This window comes from Phascolarctos cinereus, unplaced genomic scaffold (assembly GCF_003287225.1).
Source record: "Phascolarctos cinereus isolate Bilbo 61053 unplaced genomic scaffold, phaCin_HiC Scaffold_3;HRSCAF=262, whole genome shotgun sequence".
NCBI lineage: Eukaryota > Metazoa > Chordata > Mammalia > Diprotodontia > Phascolarctidae > Phascolarctos > Phascolarctos cinereus.
In genome coordinates, this window is record NW_027555736.1 from 223,164,577 (window position 1) to 223,187,158 (window position 22,582).

The 22,582-nt window shown below is 40.4% G+C and overlaps 1 protein-coding gene across 5 annotated transcripts in view; it reads right to left on the reverse strand.

The window, feature by feature from the left end:
* NRXN3 (neurexin 3) overlaps positions 1 to 22,582 on the reverse strand; it is a 2,091,311-nt gene that overhangs the window by 2,030,417 nt on the left and 38,312 nt on the right. The gene's annotated exons all lie outside the window — the stretch shown is intronic.

Below are 22,582 nucleotides of genomic sequence, written 5' to 3' on the forward strand. Positions count from 1 at the left end.
AAGAATTAAAGGTTCAGGTTCCCAAAGGAGCAGCAGCAGAGTATTTTCAATGAAGACCTTTCCTCAAGGAATGGAATAAGGGATTTCACTGAGGAAATATGACTTGGAAAAGAGTGTGGGATGGCCAAGTGGTGAGAAGAAGGGATAAGAAACAACATGAGTGCTGTACAGGTACCCATGAAATGTAAGAAGACCTAGAAGAAAAACTCCAGTATGTAGGGTATATAGGTAGGGCATATATAATGTCCCCTCCCCAACTTGGACTTCAAATAACCTTTTATTTTTCTTATTCACCCATCTTATTCACCAATGTGTGATAAGTGGATGGAGGAGCACTGACAAAAAATAAATAGAATAAAAGGGCCACCAATGTGTGATAAGTGGATGGAGGAGCACTGACAAAAAATAAATAGAATAAAAGGGCATGAATGACATTGTCACTGACAGAAGGAATCACCACACTGTTGAGTTCATAAAACTGAGGAACTCCTCATACTACCTAGCAAAAGCATTTAGTAAACCCATAGGCTATCATTCCTCTCCTGGATATTTCCTTCTCGAACTCCTCCCTTTTCCTACTTTTCCTCCTCCTCCTTCATTTTTCTTGACCCAGCTAACCTCCCCCTTTATCAAGAAGCTCTCCTAATTAAAATAAACAAATGCCAGGAAGCAATTACCATAGAGAAAGAGGCAGATGGTGGAATAGTGGCACTTTGTTATTGCATTAAGCCTTGACTTGCTATCTCTTCAAAGTTTCTGCACTTTAATTAAGCATCATTATAGACAGGTTCAATGAGCTTTGGAGTGGGGTTTATCAAATTAGGCTTCACGTAGAGCTGGCACTTTAAGATTGCAAGGTGTTCCTTGTGTATCGCCCAGCTGTAGCGAGTGACCTGCTGAAGAGTAAGAAGGGTAATAAACCACCAGTTCTATAAGCCAAAGAAGAGGGGCTCAGCTCTCTATTCTGGGGGTAGAGTCAAAAAAAAAAAGAGAGCTGGCCAAATTATCAGCTGACATGAGTAATGAGAAGCAAACAGCATCATAAGTCCGAGGAGCTAGGCATGGGTTCTTGCTCATGCTTCCCACTCTCCTCAATCTCAAAGCTACATTCTAGCATTAGTGGGGATAGCTAGGGGGGCTGGGGCTGGAGTCAAGAGGACTTATCTTCCTGAGTTCAAATCCGGCCTCAGATACTTCCCAGCTGGGTAACCCTGAGCAAGTCATTTAACCCTGTTTGCCTCAGTTTCCTCATCAGTAAAATGGAAAAGAAATGGCACACCATTCCAGTATCTTTGTCAAGAAAACCCCAAAGTGGGCTCATGTGAAGTCTGAAACAACTGAACAATATTATTGGTAGAATATCTTACCAAGAATAGGCTATGATGAAAGGGGCACTAGACTTGGCCGTGGAGCCAGAACATTTGGGTTCAATACCTCCTCTATCACTTATTTGGTGTATGACCTTGGATAAAGTAATCTAACCTCTTTGAACCTCATTTCTTCATCTATGACAGAGGAATAATTACACTTGAAGCAGCTACATCAAAGGGTTGCTTTGAGGAATGTGTTTGGTAAACTGCAAATGGAAGTATTCATTTTCTAGGTTTTCTATTTGAACTGGTAAATGTTTAACAACCAGCTCTCCAAAAGGGGGGGGAAAATATATATATATATATATATATATATATATATATATACACACACACACACACACACACACACATATGCTGGATACACTTTTAAGTTTAAACTATTATTAACATTTCTACAGCACTTTCTTAAGTCTAGATAATTTACAAAACAATAAACCCAGCTCCGATTTGTAATGGTGGCAGATTTCTGACATGAAAATGTTCACACTGAAAAATCTAACAATTGACCACAAGCTGGCATGAGGTAGCTCTAGAACATTGTTGTGATTATTTCTAACCCTGTCAACCCTTGGAAACAGAAGGGATCCATAGTCTATGAAGAATATAGAGAAAGGGGGATACAGCTCAATGAAGCAGCCCAGCTAGAAGCAAGAGACAAGGAGAAAAGGAGCTAGCTCCCTACAACTCATCAAGGTCAACTGTAGGGGCAGGTCCCCTAACCACTCTGTGCACCGAGCATTATAAACGGCACTGACAGCCCTAGATAAAGCTCTCTGACAAAAAAGTATTTACAGACCTGCATGACTTCCCCAGGAGTCCCCAGACCTTTTCATAAAACTATTTGCATAATAATACTAAGACGTTATTTGCCTATTAAAATACTCTTCCCTTTTTCAATTGCATATGTGAGACTGGTTTTCTTCATATACAGGGTGTCACAAAAGTCTTAAAGCAGTTTTAAGCAATTAAAGATAGTACTTCAACCAAAATAATATTGCAATAGATTAAATACCAGAGCAGATATGAGAATCCAGTGTCTTCTGTTAAGACAGATGTAGATTGCAAAAATATAGAAAATAATGCCATTTTTTCATTACTTCTTTTGTTTGAACAATATAGTTATTTTTCCATAAAATTTTATTCATCATAGGCTTACTATTTTTATTTTAAATGAATTAGTAAGTAATTTTTAAAGTATTAGTTTTAATTTCTAATATGACAAATATTGATAGGTATTACCCACAAAAATAAAAGCTCTTTAAAGTCCTCAATAATTTTCAAAAACATAAAGGGCTCTGACTCTTGCATGAAATGGATTTAAGTGAGGCAGAGTTGCATAAAGTCATCAGCCTCACTCTGTCTTCCAGAGTCGTCATAGTCCGGTGGCAAGACAAAAGTCAGTACGACTTTTGATGGCCCGGAATGTAGTGGATACCCTTGGTGTCTTCAGTATTTGACCAGGCTCGACACACTCCATCGTGCCTGCTTCAGATGCTTTCATGGCCATTGGAATAAATTGTTTTCATCCACCAATTCCATCAGGAGAAGCAATATGGGCTACTTTGGGGGGGGGGAGAGTGAGTTCACCATCACTAGTGGTATGTATGTGTGTCTCATTGTGGATGCTTTGGATAGAGGTTAGATAAGATCTTTGATATCCTATGATTCCATGACCTTAGAGACAAACTAATCCAATCCTCCTCACTTTACAGATAAGGAAACTGAGGTCCTTGCACGGTGGTGCCAAGAAAGCAATCTGACAGATTGTCGATTTTCTTTTTGTAGCACCTTGCTTCCCTGGACCATCTTGAAAAACAAACAAATAAACAAACAAAAAACCCAGGCTGAAAATACAGGGTAAGCAGATCTCATAATCTGGCACATTTTGCAAACCTTTAAAGAGAATCTCTATTGATCTGAGTTGACTTCAAACCCCACTTGTAAACACATGGAAACTAGTGGGGAAGCCATCACTCTGTGGACTAGCAAGCAGCAGGACTTCCTGCTTCAGCTAAAACCATAGTGAGGGTGAGAAGCTGTGGGACCGCTATTCAGGCCCTCTGTGCTCCAGAGTCACATTAGATCCATCGTAATTACAAAACCAGCACCATTGGGACATAGTGGACCTGGTTCTCATCCTATCTCTGATTCTAACTAGCCATGTGACTTGGGCAAGTCCCTTCAACTACCTCTCCTTAGCTCTAAAAATAAGAGTGGTGGGACAAGATACTTTCTAAGGGCCATTCTAGCTCTAGGATTCTAGACTGTTATACCTTTATTGTAGATGTGATATATAGTATTCATGATTTGGTTAGGGGTTAGATGAGAGGATCTATTGTTCTTAATAAACAAACACCAAGGAAAATTAACCTAGAATGTGGTTCCAAGAAGGACCAGGGAAATGAACTGGGAATTATTCATAGCAGTGTATGAAGAATAAATATAAGCACCCTTCCATCAAAGTTCTACATCTGAACTTTGGAAGTGAAGGAATTCAGGAGAAATTTCCCAATAAAAATCAAGTGAAAACTTAAAGAGGGAAAGAAAAAGAAGCAAAATATATGTAGCCCCTAGGCATCCATGACCAAGGGAGTACCGAGGGTTCTTTGTCCTTTAAAGGGAACCTCCAGGAGGTGCAAGGGCTACAGCACTGGCCTAGGAGTTCCACAGTTCAAATCTGGCCTCAGACACTTCCTAGCTGTGTGACTCTGGGCAAGTCACTTAACCCCAATTACCTTACAAAAAGAGAAGGGGGGGCAGCTAGGTGGTGCAGTGGATAGAGCACCAGCCATGGAGTCAGGAGGACCTGAGTTCAAATCTGGCCCCAGACACATAATACTTCCTAGCTGTATGACTCTGGGAAAGTCACTTAACCCCAACTGCTTCACTTAAAAAAAAAAGAGAGAGAGAGAGAGGGAGAGAAGGGGATGTCCTTCATCTTTTTTTTAACCAATCCCCTTCAAAACTTTATTGTTTCAGGTGATTAAATGTCTTTGGTCTTCACAGGGCTCCTGGAGGGCAGAGAGGCCTACCAACTTTTACAAAATTTCATTACAAAAAATCAGAGAATTTATCAAAATGTTATAAAGTGGCATTCCTGTGTCCCTCATTAATTCACCACAACACCACACAACAACACTGCTACAAAAATGTACTCCCACATTCACTGCCTTCAACTGTCTCCATGCCTTCCATGTTGCTGTTGCCCCTTTTAGCTCAAAATCTCGTTTACACACAGCTTACCTTCCCATCCCTTTTCTCTTTACCTACCTACCTTCTACCTTTACCTCTCAACATCAGGCATCCCACCTTGTTTCATACCACCTGTTCTTGTCAGGAAAGTTTTCCTATATCCTAGACATTTTCTCTTCTCTATCAAACAGGCTAGATAAAAACCGGGACTTAGCCTTTCTGAGTGAGAATACTCATCCAAAGTTAGACTGTCAATGACTCAGAGCCACAGAGGTGGTCTTCATATGCTCTAGAAATTCCACTAGAATGCCTACCAACTGGGGAATGGCTGAATAAGTTGTGGTATAGGAATGCAATGGAAGGTTAATATGCTGTAAGAAATGATAAACATGATGCATACAGAGAATCATTGAAAGATTTACATGAACTGATACAAAGTGAGGTAAGCAGGGCCAGGAAAGTAATATACCAAATGACTACAACAATGTAATTTCAAAAAACAAACACAAAATAATCTAAAATGAATGTTGCAAATTTTAAAGAACGAGTTTGGCCATTAGAACAGATATAAGAGGGGCAGCTAGGTGGCACAGTGGGTAGAGCTCTGGCCTTGGAGTCAGGAGGACCTGAGTACAAACTTGACACTTATTAGCTGTGTGATCCTGGGCAAGTCATTTAACCTCAGTTGCCTCACTAAAAAGCAAAAAAAACCCAAAAAACAAAAAACAGAAGAGATGTAAGAAGCCATGTCCCCCTCACTTCTTTGCAGAGTTGGAAGGACCAGAGATGTAGAACATCGTGTTCAATGGTAGATTTTTTTTTCTGAAATACTGATCACTTTTGCTGAATTTCTTCTTTTTAAAAAAATGTTATAAGGAGTGGCTCTCTGGAAGGGGGAGGAATATAGATAGAAATCTAGGTAATGTAAAAAAAAAAGACATAAGTAAAAATCTATTTTTAAGTCTAATACCCACTTGCAAATCTATCCCAAACCACAAAATAACAGAACCATTGAGTAGGAGGGGATCTTAAAGATTCTACCAGTCAGTCAGTCAATAATCATTTATTAAGTGCCTATGATCTGCCAACCACTGTACTAAGAGATGCGGATTCAAAAAGAGTTAAACAGTGCCAGCCCTCAAGAAGCTCACAATCTAACGAGGAAGACAATAAATATGTACAAACAAGCTATGTGGGAAATAATTACAAGAGGGAAGGCACTGAATGTTAAGAAGGGTTGGCGGGACAGCTAGGTGGCACAGTGGATAGAGCACCGGCCCTGAACTCAGGAGGACCTGAGTTCAAATCTGACCTCATACCAAACACTTGACGAGTACCAGCTATGTGACCCTGGGCAAGTCACTTAGCCCCAGTTGCCTAAAAAAAAAAAAGAAGAAGAAGAAGAAGAAGGGTTGGGAAAGGATTCTTGCAAAATCCTGGGATTTTGGTTGAATGTTAAAGTTGAGTGTAGCTGGAGATAATCCAAGGATGGGGGACAGCCAGAGAAATGCCCAGAGCTGGGAGACAGGGTATCTTGTTTACGGAAGATCCAGGAGGCCAGTGTCACTGGAAGAAAGAGTACATGGTAGGAATAAGGTGTCCTGGACTTGTATGTACTGTAAGAAGACTGGAAACACAGTAGGGGACTAGGTTGTGAAGGGCTTTTAAGTCCAAAAAAAGGATTTTACAATGGCCTACTAACTGGAATTTCTATGTCTAGTCTGTCCCTTCTCTGACTCATCATCCCCAGCTGCAAAAACAATATTCTTCAAGAATATGTCTGACTATGGTCCTCCTCTGCTCAAGAAGCTACAGTGGCTCCCTATGGACTGTAGGAAAAAAATGTAAACATGTATGTTTGGGGTATTTAAATCCTTCACAAACAGAATTCTGCCTTCCCAGATTTATTTAACATTACTGCCTTTCACATATTCTACATTTTGGTCAAACTGGCCCAGCTGGCTGTTCTCCCTACACAACACTCTAATTCTCAACTGAGTGACTCAGCTAAGGCTGATCCCTTAGAATCTTCTTCCTTCCCTTCCTCAGCTATTGAAAACCTTTTGCTTCTTTCAAGGCTCACTCAGATGCCCCTCCTATATGAGGCCTTTCCCCATTCCTCTTTTGAAACTATCTCTCTCTCTCTCTCTCTCTCTCTCTCTCTTCTCTCTCTCTCTCTCTCTCTCTCTCTCTCTCTATATATATATATATATATATATATATGTATATATACATATATATATATATACATATATGTATATGTATATATACACACACACTTTATATATATATACTTTATATACATATACTTTATATGTATGTTTTCTGTTACTAATCTATGTTCACATTACATGTACTCAGTAGAATGTGAATTCCCGCCCCTAAGAGCAAGGACTACTTCATTTTTGTTCTCTCTTTGTATCCTCAATACCTAGCACAGTGCCTTATGTAATAGATGCTTAACAAATGATTGATGAATTAATCAAGCATAGCCAAATCATTTTACGGTAAGTCATCATGCTCCCCAAAGCAATCAAATGACTGCCCAAAGTCATTTAGCTATTTAGCGCTATGTAGATGGAACTAGTCTAGACTTGCTGATTTTGAGTTCTATCTACTAACACAGGTCCCAAGGCCGAAAGGGTCCCCATCCCTACACTAAACCAATGTCATATAGGATAGAAACTACCCACAGCAGAGTGGAGACATCACCCAGGGCTAAAATCTTTATTTAAAATACTTGGATACATTTTATTTGGGCATCGTCCCTTACCCCACCTACTCTACTCTTCAGATGTCCTATCAGGTAATTTGGGGAAAGTGTGCAGTGGGGGTAGGTTGGATCTTAGCATCCACTTAAAGAAAGCCAACTGTGCAGCTGTGTGGCCACATCAGAGCGTGGTATTTCCCTAAAGGTACAACTAGGTCCCAATCAATTTGAGGTGCTTGCCTATATTCTGATGCATTTTTGTTTGTTGGGTTTCAGTTGTTTCAATCTCTTCGTGATCCCATTTTGGGTTTTTCTTAGCAAAGATACTGTAGTGGTTTGCCATTTCCTTCTTCAGCTCATTTTTACAGATGAGGAATTGAGGCAAACAGAATTAAATGGCTTTCCAGAGTCACACAGCTAGTGTCTGAGTCCAGATTTGAACTCATGAAGATGAATCTTTCTGATTCCAGGCCCAGGGCTCTATCCACTACCCAGCCTAACCATCCATTCCAACGTATACTATTTGAAATAGTGGTATCAAACACAAATCAAAATGCGGGCCATTAAACCGTACATAAAGATGTCTGTGGCTGCATTATGATGTAGAAAACCAAAAACTAGCATTTTTTATGTTCCATTGTATTTTTACGCATTTTGTTAAATATTTCCCAATTAAATTTTAATCTGGTTCCCTTGACACTATGCTTCATATTTGACACCTCTGATTTTTAAGTTGTAATTGTGTAAAATATGGTCATTGAGTCCATTGAAATATGCAGTGAGAATTCAAATGATGTGACCACTACATGGGGTCCTTAATCTCGCTAATTGAGACCTAGCTGTGTACTGGGAAGGGTCAAGCAATGTGTCCAAGGATGGAATGAAGATGGGGGAGCAATTTATTTTTATGGATCCTTTTAACTTTGAACAAAATGGTCCTTCGACTCTCTGCACCTCCATTTCTCTCACCACAAGGTGAGGGAGAATGATACCATCTCCCCTTCTTTCCTTCATAGGAGGTATGACAGACTGTAAGAAAATATCTGGGATGGTTCTTTGGAAGAAAACGATGAAGGTAGATTGATAGATGGCTAGATTGTTAATTGACATTCAGTCGTTTTTCAATCTATAAATAGACATAGACTGAAAATGCTACTATACACACACACACACACACACACACACACACACATAGGGGGAGAGAGAGAGAAACATTCTCAGGTTCATGGCAAAATCCTCTCCATCACTTATATGCAAAGAGAGATGTCACTATATGAAAGAAATGTATCTAATCTCCCTTCAAAGGTAACAATCTCTTCTATAATATCATACCTGCTTGCTAATCCATCCCCTGCTCAAATATTTTTGGTGATGAAGGATTCACTACCTCTTCATGAAGCACCCCATTCTATTTTTAGACAGTTTCATTTCAGAGGATCATAAGATCATAATTTAGAGCTAGCAGGGACCTGAACGGTCATTGAGCCCAACTCCCTTCCTTTCATTGATATGGAAACTGAGGAACAGGGGTTAAATCTTGCACAAAGGTTAAATAATTTACAGCTAGTAAATATCTGAAATGTTATGTGAACCTGTGTGTTCCTGACAACTGAACTGAAATCCGCTTCCCCAATTCCTTTCATATACTATTTCTGTCCTCCACAGTAATACAAACAAGTCTATTGCTTCCTCCACACAAGAGCTCTTCAAAAATTGGAAGATAGTTTCAAGAATCCTTTCCCCTCTCCCCCTCCAGCAGCCCTCTCTTCAGAATAAATAGTCCTTGTTCTTTTTTTCCCCCACTTCTTCTTATGACATTCTCCCCAGCCCTGGTCATCCTGCCCTCTCTCTTCTTGTGTTTGTCAAGGTCCCTCTTAAAATGTGATAGCCAGAAGTGAGCAAAAATGTTGACCCTCAGGTAAACCAAATCCAAGGAAAAGCAAAGTGGTTTATAGTGGCACTTGCCTATAAGCCATTGAGTTGGAAAAGATCTCAAGAGTCCTCATTATTCACTGGGGATACGTGAGGAAACAGCAGAAAGTGCAGATTGAATAAGGGCATACATTATAAGTAAACAAGGACCAAGCTTCTCTGTGACCCCAAATGTAAACACAGGATGACCTGAGAAAATTAATAAACTGCTTCCCTTTACTCAACCCTCTACTGGCTGCCTTAAGTCACTTCGTCTCACTTGCAAAGCATGATGTTTTGTTTTGTTTTTTTGACTACCCTATAAAGGTGTGGTCAGATGTGGGCTCAAGAAACCAAGTAGTTTTTAATGGGAGAAACAACTCAGATTTCCAAATCTTTTAGGCCACATGCAATGAATGAAAAAATTATTTACTAAGTGCCAGGCACATATTAAATGCTCAACATATAAATATTTAAAAGAGGGAGAAAGAAGGAGGGAGGGAGGGAAGGAGAGAGAGAGAGAGAGAGAGAGAGAGAGAGAGAGAGAGAGAGAGAGAGAGAGAGAGAGAGAGAGAGAAAACACGAATATAGCTTCTTTACACATATAGCCTGAAACAAGGGGCAGCTTTAGTATACCACATGTGAGTGAGGGCAGGCGAATCCTTGCATTTGGCAATCTCCAAAGTATGAAGCTTGAGGCTAAGACCTAACCAAGCAACATCTGGTTCTTCAATACCTTCAAAGAACAATATAATGCACAGAATCACACCACTGCTAGTCATCACACACACACACACACACACACACACACACACACACACACACACACACACACACACACAGAGTCTCTAGCTCATTCTCTCAGCATACACTCCCACTCTCTCTACAGTAACAGGGTAGACAGTCAGTCAATGCAGCTAGGTGGTGGAGTAAATTAAGTGCCCAGCCTGGAGTCAGGATGATTCATTTTCCTGAGTTCAAATCCAGCCTCAGACAGTTCCTAGCTGTGTGATCTTTGGCAAGTCATTTAACCCTGTTTGCTTTAGTTCTTCATCTGTAAAATGAGCTGGAGAAGGAAATGGCAAACCACTCTAGGATCTCTGCCAAGAAAACCCTAAATGGGGTCATGAAGAGTCAGGCACAACTGAAATGACTGGACAATAATGAAGAACAAAGAGAAGGTTGTTTGACTGGATGGCAAAGTGCAGGAGGGAGACTAATGTCCACTTAGGCTGGAAATATTTGTTGGGGTCAAGTTGTGCGGAACAAAATCCCCATAAAGTGGGCAAGGATTAATATTTCTACCTTATAGGTGAGCAAACTGAGGCCAAGGAAAATTAAACAATTTGCACTTGTGCAATTATTAAGTGGCAAAGCTGGGATTTAAACTCAGGTTCTCTGACTCCACTGTGCTTTTTCCACTTCACCAGACCAAGGCTGTTACTCTCTGTCCATGATTCAAGCTCTGAGATTGAGTGTTAACTTGGTCCTGGTGTGGATGCCAAAAGAGCAATTCTAGCATCTAAGAAGAGCGATGGCAGGACTTGACAGATGTGATCATCTGATTGGCATGGTTCTGTGTACCTATTAATTTCTGCACAGAAAAAAAAAAGTACTACGCCTGGCCAAAAATGGACCCCAAACTAGAATACTAGAGTGTGCATGTGAACGGTTGGGTCTATGTCACAATGCACTTAACAACACCTCACATCATTTTCGGAAGATTTTCAACAATAAAGTTCCCCATCTCTGCATCTTGCCTACACACATGTATAAGTCCCATTCTTTGCCCTACGCATTCTTTCTAATCAACATGATTGAGGTCTTCCTTTTTAGGACTCAAATACATGATCACCAAATACCTGTGATTATTGTCCACTATCATAGGTCCTCAATCTTGATGTTTACCTTGTTATTTGCAGCTATCCCATTCAGTGCTTAAGGTCACACATAAAGTGGTTGGAAGGGCTAGGAAACAAACCCGGGTTCCCTGATTCTAAATGCTTTCCACTGTACCAGACCAGAGATACTGCCCTTTGACAATCTAGGATGGGAGAGAGAATAATAGTGTCCAATGAGGCTGGAAAGGGAAGCTGGGGTCAGGGTATATGGGGCAAAACCCCTGAGATTGTGATAGGATTGTAATTAGTCTTACCTTGGTTTACCATAGTCTTCCCATGATACCTTGGTTTTATTATTTTTTGAATTGGATTTTAAGTAAAATTGGCTCCTGACCAAAGACTTCAGATGAAGAAAAAGATACTGAACTGAAAAAATGAGTGGATTTTTCCATTGGCTGTGGATTTCAGAAGTCAAATATGCACCAGTCTACTCTTAAAGTTTTATAAGAGGTATAGAACCTATCCAAACATATTAAGAAATATTACAGATAGCAGCTTATTTTTAAACATATAGGGTGTCAAGTAATATTTGACACCATTCAAGAGTGCAAAAAATATCAACAAGGGACTGCTCAATGTTGCCATTTTGGAGTCCATAATCACAGCAATATTGGCATCTGTCGAAGGGATTCAGCAAATGAAAAGGTTTTGAATGGCCCTTCCTGTAGTAATAGAGCATCGTCCATCTCCTGTGCCTCCTCAGGAAGCCACCTGGACAGTCACAGAAGGGCAGGCAGCAGCCATTAACTTAGAAAGACTGTTGGAGATAATAGACCATATTTTAGATGAATCCCCTTTTAATGATGGTCCAGTCAAAAAAAAAAAGTTGAAGGTTAGTCAAAGTCAGACTATTGGCAAACTTGGCACAGAATACAGCTATCTCGCACATCGTGTGGGTTAAAGGCACGGTGGCCTCCATGACCTGGAAAATCCATGTAAAAACTTTTGGCCCTCTCTTCATACCAGAGAAGAAGTCTAAATTATTATGGTATTAAAAGATAAAATATGTTTATATTATATAATACTATACATATACTTTATCCATTTCTGAGTTTCTAAACTATTTCTGTGTCGTCTGCTGGCCTTCACGTGTCATCTGTGGCTTCTGTAAAACCCCCCAAAAATTCCCATTTAATTTCTTATGCTGTCCCAAGATATACTCAAACCTTGATGGGGAAAGTCATGCTGTAGAAGGGCTAACTGTAGATGTCAGCAAGTGAGAGGACCTAATAATGTTAGTGACAATTTTATCAATCCTGGTATTTCTTAGGTGACTCTAGCTAATGCAGTCCATTTTAGCACTTTGCTAAAAGAGCCATTGAAAAGGGAATCTATTAGGAAGGGAAAAAAATCTGGTTTTTTAAATGAGACAAAGGCAGTGTGGTATCATAGATATGGCCTTGGAACCAAGAGGTGAATTCAAGTGCTACTCTGATACATACTAGCTGTGAAAGCCTAAGCACGTCATTTAGCCTTTACAAAAGCAGAGGGAGTTTGCTTACCTGGGAACTCCCTAGTATCACTGGAACTTTAGATTCAGTCCCTATCACCTTATAAAGCAGATATTGTGCTAAACTGGAAAGAATCTTGAACCTGGATAGGTCCAGCTCTCCTGAGGACTGGTTATATGACATTGGGTAGCCCTAATGTATATAGCCACTCACCCACTAATCCATCTTTTTTATTTTTTTAAAAAATTTTTTATTTTTCCTCAATTATATGTAAAAACAATTTTAACATTCCTTTTTTTTTTTTTTGCAAATTTTGAGTTCCAAATTCTCTCTCCTTTACCATGCAAGCAATTTAATCTAGGTTGTACATGTAATTCACCTTTTTAAAAAGTGATCCAGATTTCCATGAAATAAGGAGGGCAGAGGAAAATTATTTACTTATTTTACCTCTACAACCCTAGTCTGAACAGGGAAGGATAAAAGAAATTTACCATAAACCATGGCTCTCTTGCCCATCAAACGTAGAAGGAAAAAAAAAAGACAATGAGATATTCAGGATCAAATATGCAGATGAACCTCAGACTCCTTTTACCAAACCCAGACACTGAAGTCTTATTCTGCAACTGCAGCACAGCAAAAATGCATTATCCATGTCAAAAGTGCCAACATGAGTAATTAATACTTCCCCAACCCCCAAGAAGCCTCATTTCACATCAGGGAAAGCTGGAGCAAAGAGGAGGAGTCAAGGTCTCTACAAACAAAATTTAACTCAATGCACCTGGGTCATTACACCTCCTTATCCACACAGACCCAGGCCCTCCTAAGGACATCTCTCTCAGCAAAACCATTTCTCAACCCTGCCAAGGGGGAGCTATCTTTGGTCTCTTGGCACATCTAGAGGATAAATTATCAACAATGTGAAAAGGTTGGAGATTTTGGATGGGAACCTTGATACACCACACATATTGTCTCTACAAGAAACTAGGGAAAGTCCCATGAATGAAGGAGGGAAGGTCTCTCAAAGAGAAGTTACATTGATCTGCCTAATTGAGCCTGATAGTATTACTTGCACTCCATATTCATACCTTCGGAGATTTAGAGCTGAGCGAGACCATAGAGGTCACATAGTTTAATGTTCTCATTTTAGGGAAAAGAAACCGAGTCTCAAGAGAGGTGAGGAGAATTGCTATTGGATAAGAATGGACAGCTAGGCCTATCTGGTGTGGCATTACTCACTTGAAGAAAAGAAGGGGCTCTAAAGTCCCAGGAAAGAATATTGAATATATCAATTAGTTAAGGAATCTCTCTCCTCTCTCTGTCTCTCTCCCCCACTCCCTAGCTTTTTACTCCTTCTCAGTACCTTTAAAACAGAACAGATGAAGAACAGCAGGTTCCCATCACCTTATATTTCTCCAAGGAGTTTAAGGCTCTTCAAAACTTTCTATCACTTTCCTCTTCATAACCCCTACAAGTGGAGCCAATAATCCTGCTCCTACATCTTAAATTGATCGACTCTCCATGAAGTGTTTTTAAAGACTAATTTAAATATTTCCTTGATTTCACTTTTTTGAAAAGCTGACTAATCTTATCATCTTTAAAAGTATATAAAAACAGGTATCATGCCTGTTTCCAGGTAGGAGAAAACTACAGTACGTCCACTTCAAGTCACAAAACTAGTCTATAGATTTGCACCACCTTAGGCAGAAAGGTATTCTGTGATGGGATCCAGGAAGTGCTAAAGATAGTATGTGACCTCACTATGCTGCTCCTTCCTGGTTTTGATGGCCAAAATAATATAAAGGATGCTTTTGTTGGAGGTGGGGGATGTAGCCGGGAGTGGGGGTCTACATTTTCTTTCTCCCTCCCCACCTCATTATATCATTCCTACACCTCACTTCAGGGCTGCACCCAAGGCAATTGATTCCACCATCCCTATTTAGCTAGGCATTTGACTAAACATGGAAGAAATAGTCATGTTGCCTATAACCACTGCCCCCAGCCCTCAAGCCTTAGCATGCTTCTTCAAAGAGGTTTTAAAAATTAACAACAGACACATATACTTGTACTTTCTTATTCTGGCCCTCTAGTCACACTTTAAAGACTTGTCATTGAAATACAACGTGTCAGAGCTTCTGACAGAGTAAGTGCAGTTCAGTCTTTCCCCACTGCTCCATCTTTTGCAAGCCATGTGCTCTGTTCCTGCTGCTGTGATATTTAACCAGGCCTTTCTTCTCCACCTTCTGCCTCCAGCCAGAGATTTGTCAGCAATCCCCTTCATGTAGGGAACATACAAGTTGGTTCGGTTTAAAAGGTCAATTGCAGCAGATTTGTACACTTTTTTTTTTCTCTCTCTCTCCCTCTCTTACCAAAGCAGAAGTCCCATGGAAGAAAGCTGAGTACACTCAGTCCTTAGTGCAAGAATTCTCCTCAATCTCCCCCCCAACACACACATATTCCCAGCTTCTCACTCCTTCACTACCACCCCCAATTCTAAACAGCCTTTAGCCAATGCCAAGTCTGAACAGTAACATGCTACGTGTTACTGTTGGGTGTCTTTCCTCTAAAGGCGTCTAAGCTACCCAGGTATACACACAAGTTAATAAGTGTTTATTAAGTACCTACTATGTGTCAAGCACTTTGCTAAGTGCATCCATAAAGGCCACCCAGCTGAAAACATAGGAGCCAAAAGAAGCCAAGAATTCAGGTAGAGTCACAACACTGACTGAGACTTCCACGCCTATGGTTACCAAATACCTATAAAGGTTTGGTTTTCCAAATAACACAATTTGAGATGAGGGGGGTAAAATGAATACATGATGAAAAAAAAACAACCCAAAACCATAAGTCATGGTAATTCTCCCTCTTTTTCCTCATCTGTAAAGTGACCATAAGAATAGAGTTGCACTACTTGCATCATGGGTTGCTATAAAAATCAAATGAAGAGAGGCAGCATAGCATAGTGGGCAGAGAGTTGGTCAAGGAGTTAGAAAGACATGAGTTCAAATTGTTCCTCTGACAAATATTGACTGGATGGCCCTGGGCAAGTCCTCGGTGTCCCATGTAATAATCTCTTTTGGTAGAGAGAGTTTCCTCATCAGATAATTCCCTATACCACAGAAGTCATCGTTTCAGAGAAAGAAAAAATGTATCAGATGAAATAATGTATATAAGGTATTATATGAGCACAAATTATTGTTATTAATTCTTTTTTGTAATTTTTTATTCACTTTAAATGTAAATAAAAAGTGAGAAAAGAAAAAGAAAACATTTCCATGTAGACAGAAGAACATGAGAGGATTTGATACAAAACAATAAATCTTCATTTCGAGAAAACCTATACAATAAATACTACATATTGTTTTCAAAAGTTACCCTGCTTTTCTTTGCTTTCTTTGAGGTTTGCTTTTGTTCTCTGCTATGCATTTTTACTTTATTTTTTTCTCTCCCTCTCCCCCCTCCCACCCTAAAGAAGGCTATAATTAAACACAGATATTAATATTAATTCAATTCAAATGCCTCTCCCTCCCTTCTTTTCAGAGGTGAGGGGCTGGGGTGTGGATTGTTGCATATATTATCAGAAAGGGGTGATGTGCTAGATGGATATGCTGAACAGCTTTTTTTAACCCCTTTCTTTTTCATTCTTTGTTGCAAGGGATGACTCCATAGGTAGGAGAAGAGAGAAGGTATGCAGAAATGAAGCTGATATCAAAACAAAAGATATTGAAAGTATGATATAAAAAACAAACACCAAAGATACTAGTTTAATCCAACAAGACTTTATTAAACATATGTTTCATTTAAAAAAAAATAAAAAACATAAGCCACAGATGGGGTGGTCCTGTGCCCTTCAGAGCTGGGGACTCAATCTAAGACACCATTATAAGAATACTAACTGCTGAGACTTCAGCTCTGACTAAGCCAAGCCCTTCAAGGTAGCCAATTCTCCTTCCTAGGGTCTTCCTGAGTGCATGCTCATGACAGTTTGAGGCTGATGCGCAGTCGATCTGTCTCCTCCTACAGCTCCAACCTCCTCTGACAGCTCTACCCAATTAAGGCCATTTGTTCATGCTACTACATAATCTATTACCCTATCAACAGATGGCTGGAGATTTGGACTGGACGCCTTCCCAAGATCAGCCGGCATCTGCTACAGCAAGTTCCTTCGATTGAGACACGGCAGATGACACCATGAGATATTGGATCATCGTATCATGAGCATGAGCCCTTTGAAGCTTCCCTTATTCTACTCTTTGGAAGGTATCTTGCCATGAGGCTCATGCATCCCCAAAGTCATATGATGTCCCTTTCCAGAAGTCACTGAAAAACAACCCCTATTTTTCCTGGATTCTTGCATAATATATTAGCCACTCTTCTCTGACATAAGCAAGAGAAAAGGACCAGCCAGTTTAACTCAACAGATGTCCTCCAGGTGGGACATGCCTCAGGTTTGGTGCTGACTCCAGAGTGGTAGGTGGGCAATATGGTGATTGGCGTATACATTGGGCTACGTCTCAAGAAACTCCAATCTAGCTCTATCTCCACTAATATCTAGCAAATTAGAGCCAAGCCTAGAACCCAGGTCACCAGGGTTCTTGCTCAGAGGCTTACCCAAAGTCACTCATGTAGTAGCAGAGCTAGAAATAGAACCCAAGTCTTCTGACTCCTAAGCTGGAGCTCCTTCACTATACCTGAAAGAATGGAAAAATTGAGATGAAAGGATAAGTCGGAGGGAAAAGGAGGTCACCAGGCCACTCGCTAACTGGCTGGACTTTCTTTAAAATTTGTTTATTAAGTTTTTATTTTAAAGTGTTTTATCTATGATTATTTCTTTTTTGGATCACTGCATTTCCTCATCCCTTCTCTGACATCCATAGAATTTTTACCTGTGACAAACAAGTACAACCACTTGAAACAAAACATCACCCTAGCTCTGTGGCCTTTCCTCTCTGAGCCTCAGTTTTATCATCTCTAAAATGAGCAATCATTGTGCAAATCAGCATTGTGCAACCGCCGGTCTATAATAATTTCTTTGTTGTTGTTCAGTCATATCCAATGCTTCATGACCCTATTTGGGGTTTTCTTGGCAAAGATATTGGAATAGTTTGCCATTTCCTTTTCCAGCTCATTTTAAGGATGAGGAACTGAGGCAAACAAGGTTAAGTGACTAGTAGGTATCTAAGGCCACATTTGAACTCAGGTCCTCCATACTCCAGATCTGGTGCTCTCTCTACCGCACCACTTAGATGCCCCTAACAAATTTCCACTACCCCATAACTCTTCCACTACTAAAAAGTACTTTTCAAGAGTAGTTGAGGGAAAGAGGTAGCTAGGTGTTGTAGTACACAGAGTGACAGACTTAGAATTGGGAAGACCTGAGTTCAAATCCTGCCTCACACCTTTACTAGCTATATATATCTGGACAAGTCACTTAATCTCTGAATTTCCTCATCTGTAAAATGGGAATAACAATAGCATATTCTTCATAGTTTTTTTTTCAAGATCAAGTAAAACAATATCTATGAAGCACTTTTACAAACTTTAAAATACCATCTAAATATTACCTATGAGTATCATTACTTTCCTCTTAAAAACCAACATGGGGCTAGGAACAGGGACATAATCTTGGGATTTTTTGATATAAGGAACTCCCAGGTAAGGACAATCCCTCTATCAATACAGGGTAACACCTCTTTGAAATCACATCAACCATCATTTACAAGTGCTTATTACGAGCCAGTTTATGATTTGTGTTGAATGCCAGAAAAAGGAGTTTAGGTATGATCCTGAAAGGAAGTCATTAGAACTCATTGGGCTGGAGGACAGCACAGTCACACCTATGCTTTAGAAAAATCACTTAATTAGCTGACTAGATTGAGTGAGGAGAGAATCAAGGCAGGAAGACCAGCTAAAGGCCATTGCAGTAAGGGCCTGAACTAGGGTAGTGGCTGAAACGCAGGCTTAGAAAGTTTCCTAGAACCCCGAGAAATTAAGTATCTTGTCCTGACTCATATGGCCCAGTACATGTCAGAAGCAGGACCCAAACCTAGGTCTCCGTCAATCTAAGGCCAGCCCCATATCCACTCTGCCATGCTGCTGCTCAAACCTAGAAACCTTAAAAAAAAAATCCTACTTCTTCCTCATCTTGCTCCTCCCACACATCTTAGTCCTTCCTTCCCATCTTTTCCCTATCAGTCCCCATGCTCTTATCAGCTAAGTTTTGAAGCACAGAAGAGAAATTGGATCAAGAAAGAGAAGAGGAGTACTTTTCCTTGATCCACGGTACAATTTAGGTTTGGAAACACTGGACTAGAAGATTTCTAAGCTCCTTTTCCACTTCAACAACTTGAATTATTTGGTACACCTCAAAAGGGATTGTCTCTTACAATAAGCTTCCTAGCCTGGCCAGACTGATTTAAAATTATAGAATAATAGATATAGAACTAGAGGGAAGCTTAGAGACCATCTAGTCCAGCCCCATCTTGCAAATGGGGAAATTGAGACTTATAAGGAAGAAGTGATTTGCCCAAGCTTATACCACCACCATTTTGCAGATACCCAAGGAGCTTAAGTGATTTGCCCAAGACCATAGAGGCAAATGGCAGAGCCAAGATTAAAATCAAGGTCCCTGGACTACACAAATTCCAAATCGATCATTCTTTACTCTGTGCGCCACATTGCCCCCTTCTCCTTTGACACCTCAGTAAGGGGTTTTGGCTCCATCTTCACTGATCTGCCATATACACCTCTACATTTACCACATCATACATATAATACTCCCTCTCTGTCCCTCTGTCTCTCTCTTTGTCAGTCTGTCTATCTATCTATCTCTCTCTCTCCCTCCCTCTTCCTCCTTCCTCACCACACCCATACCCACACACCCTTCATCCCCACAACTCACAAAGAGGAATCAATCCAAGTCTGTCCCAGTCAGAACTCAACACCCATGAAGGAAGCAGAGGAAATCATATGCCATTTCACAGACAGCTCACTACCTACATGGATCCAGATACATAGCTAACCTAATTAATCAAGCAAGCAACAAGCAATTACTATGTGCCAGGCACTGGGCTAGGAACTGGGGTTACAATGGCAAATGGAATACGCCCTAAGGACAGGGAGCTTATGTTCTAATAGGGGGAGGCAACAAGAATAGATAGATAGATAGACAGACAGATAGATATAGACATAGAAATACAGATATAAATAGATATAGATACAGTCTTAGTGAAGATTTTTGGAACAATCTATATAAATATTTACAGAATGTGTCAGAGGAATCTTGTTCTAGAAGAACTGGGACCATGGAGAATTCAAGAGTAGTTGGGGAGAGGGAAATCAAAATGGAAAAGAGTTTGGTCTGGGATTATCCCACGTTTTCTGGGTACAACTCTGGATCAACCAGAGACTTCCAAAGAGTGCTGCCCATGGAGATTGTGGGAGGGAGTTGGCACAGCCTGCTGGTGTGCAAAATCCTGATGTGAATTATTAGAGAGCTGGAAAGAAGACTGAGTTTGGGGTGGGGAGGAGGGAGCCAGGGAGAAGAAATGCTGGCATGTGGTTGATCTCTCTGAAAGCCTAAGGTCTTCTCCAACGCCTCAGCTAAAAGCAGTGGCAGCCTCCCATATTGATTATGCATGCATGCCATAGAGCACACTGGCAGCAAGAGGGCCAGAGACCTGCTGGATAATTTATACTCTGGCGTTAATATTCACCCAGCACTGGGCAGAGTTCAAAGGAAAGAGCTGGGTAACAAGAGTCAAAGACTCACACAAACTGCCACACTTTACAGCTGCAGAAAGGAGCGGACAGGTCTCTGAGGAAAAGCAGCTGAGAGGCATTAAGGAAACATGTGGTACTCTGGGTGCTTATACTCACACAACACAGGGTTTTTCAGGCACTCGTGAAGGATGAGCCTGTATTACACCTCAGTGTCAGTCAGGAGAAGCCTCAAGCAAATAGACAGTGGCCATTATGTTCATTTATTCTCAAATGTGTATGCTGGAGAAAAATAACTAACGTGGGCACCAAGAGAGCAAATTCTGGTCCTGTGCCTGGCACACATCAGCTGCCTCGCCTTAAACAAGTCACATCACTTCTCTGGTCCTCAGCTATGGCATCTCTAAAATGACAAAGTGGTACTAGACTTTTTTGTGTCATAAATGCCAACAGCAGTCCAGTGAAGTCTACGGACCCATTCTCAGAATTAAAAAAAATAATAATAATTGAACGTAAGGGTAGCTAGGTGGTGCAGTGGAAAAAGTACCAACCCTGGACCTGAGTTCAAATCTAGTCTCAGATACTTACTAGCTGTGTGACCCTGGGCAAGTCACTTAATCCTGATTGCCTCCAAAAAAAAAACCCTAAATAAATAAATATGATTGAAGGGAATGATGAATTTCCGTTAGAGGTTAGTGAAAAATTAAGATATGTTTTCCTCCCTTCTGAGTTTTTCTTCTTAATTTATAGGTTACAGGATAAGAAACCCAGAACTTGATGACCTCTAAAATGCCCTCCAGTTCTACATTCCATATTTTTGAGAGTCAAATTAAATGTCAGGTGATTTTTATAAGAGGGAGCCTTCAATTTGTGAAAGTTATTTCATATCTCTCTGGTGTCAACTCATACCTCTCCGCTGTGTCATCTCCAAAGTGGGGGAGTTGGATGACACAATCTCTAAAATGCCCTCGAATTCATGGCATCTATGATTCTGAGGGTCACATTTAATATCAGGTGATTTTGATGGGATCTGGACAGAGTGCTCGACATGGAAGTCAAGAAGGAATGGGTTTTGATGTGACTATGAGAAAGTCCGAGTCTCAAGCAATTTTATAAAACCGTAGATTAGGGATAGCAAAGGCACATCCCACACTGGGACTTCTCCCACCCAGAAAATCAGAGGTCCTTCAAATATTAATATATTGTACATCTGATGCCACTGCTGATAACTCCCTCCATACTCCATACACAAACCTCTTTCTATTTGTATTCTCACCTTCTCCCTTTCTCATCTTCTTTTTCTATTTCCTCTCTTTCTCTTTCTTCCTTTCACACAGGTAAATGGCAGAGTCAGAATTCAAACCAAGGTCCTTGGACTCCTCAAAATCCAAATCCAGGAATCTTTTGAAGTGCTAGAGTCACTCAAAGCTAAAATAGTTGGTGGCCACATTGAGAACTACACCTACAGTGAATAAGAACGTATTCACTTGCCTACCTGAGCCCCCCAGCATTTGTTACTAAGGACAGTTAGACCAAATATCAACAAAGAAGACTAGGTCCCAGTCATTGAGAAACTTAAAATTTAGTTTCTACAGCATCTTTATTGCCACCAAAAGTGACAGGTCTCCCATCTAGGCAAATCTGTTAACTTCTCTGCCTATCTATATGATATAATTAATATGAGCTTACCTAAGGGAAGGGGCAACTAGATAGTATGCTGGGCCTAGAGTCAGGAAGACCTGAGTTCAAATGTGGCCTCAGATACTTACTACTTGTGTGTCCCTGGCCAAATCACTTAACTTTATTTGCCTCTGTTTTCTCATCTGCAAAATGAGTTGGAGAAGGAAATGACAAACCACCCCAGTATCTTTGCCAAGAAAACCCCAAATGAGTTCATAAAGAGTTGGAAAAGACTGGAAAATGACTAAACAATAAGCCTAACAGAAGACAGGATACTAAGGCAGACAAGTTCAAGGGCCCTTTCAGCTCTAAAAGGTATGCCTTTATACCTAAGAGTCTACTGCTCTTAACACTATACAGACATGCCATCCACACAATTAGGACACAGCGAAGACTAAACACAAAGACAAATGACATTCAGATAAGTACCTGAGACAACTCTCAGGTGAGCTGACCAGAGTTCACTGCAAGCAGGAATGATGGACAGGATGGACCCTCAACTGAGGTCTCAAGACTCAAATTGTGGCCCAAGCACTTCATGAAAAGTCCACAGCTCTACCCTGCTGACATAGACTAAAGAGCGTGAAATATAAGCCCAAGACAGCCGTTTCCCAACCTGTTTCACAAAGGAGATTCAACTAAATTCAA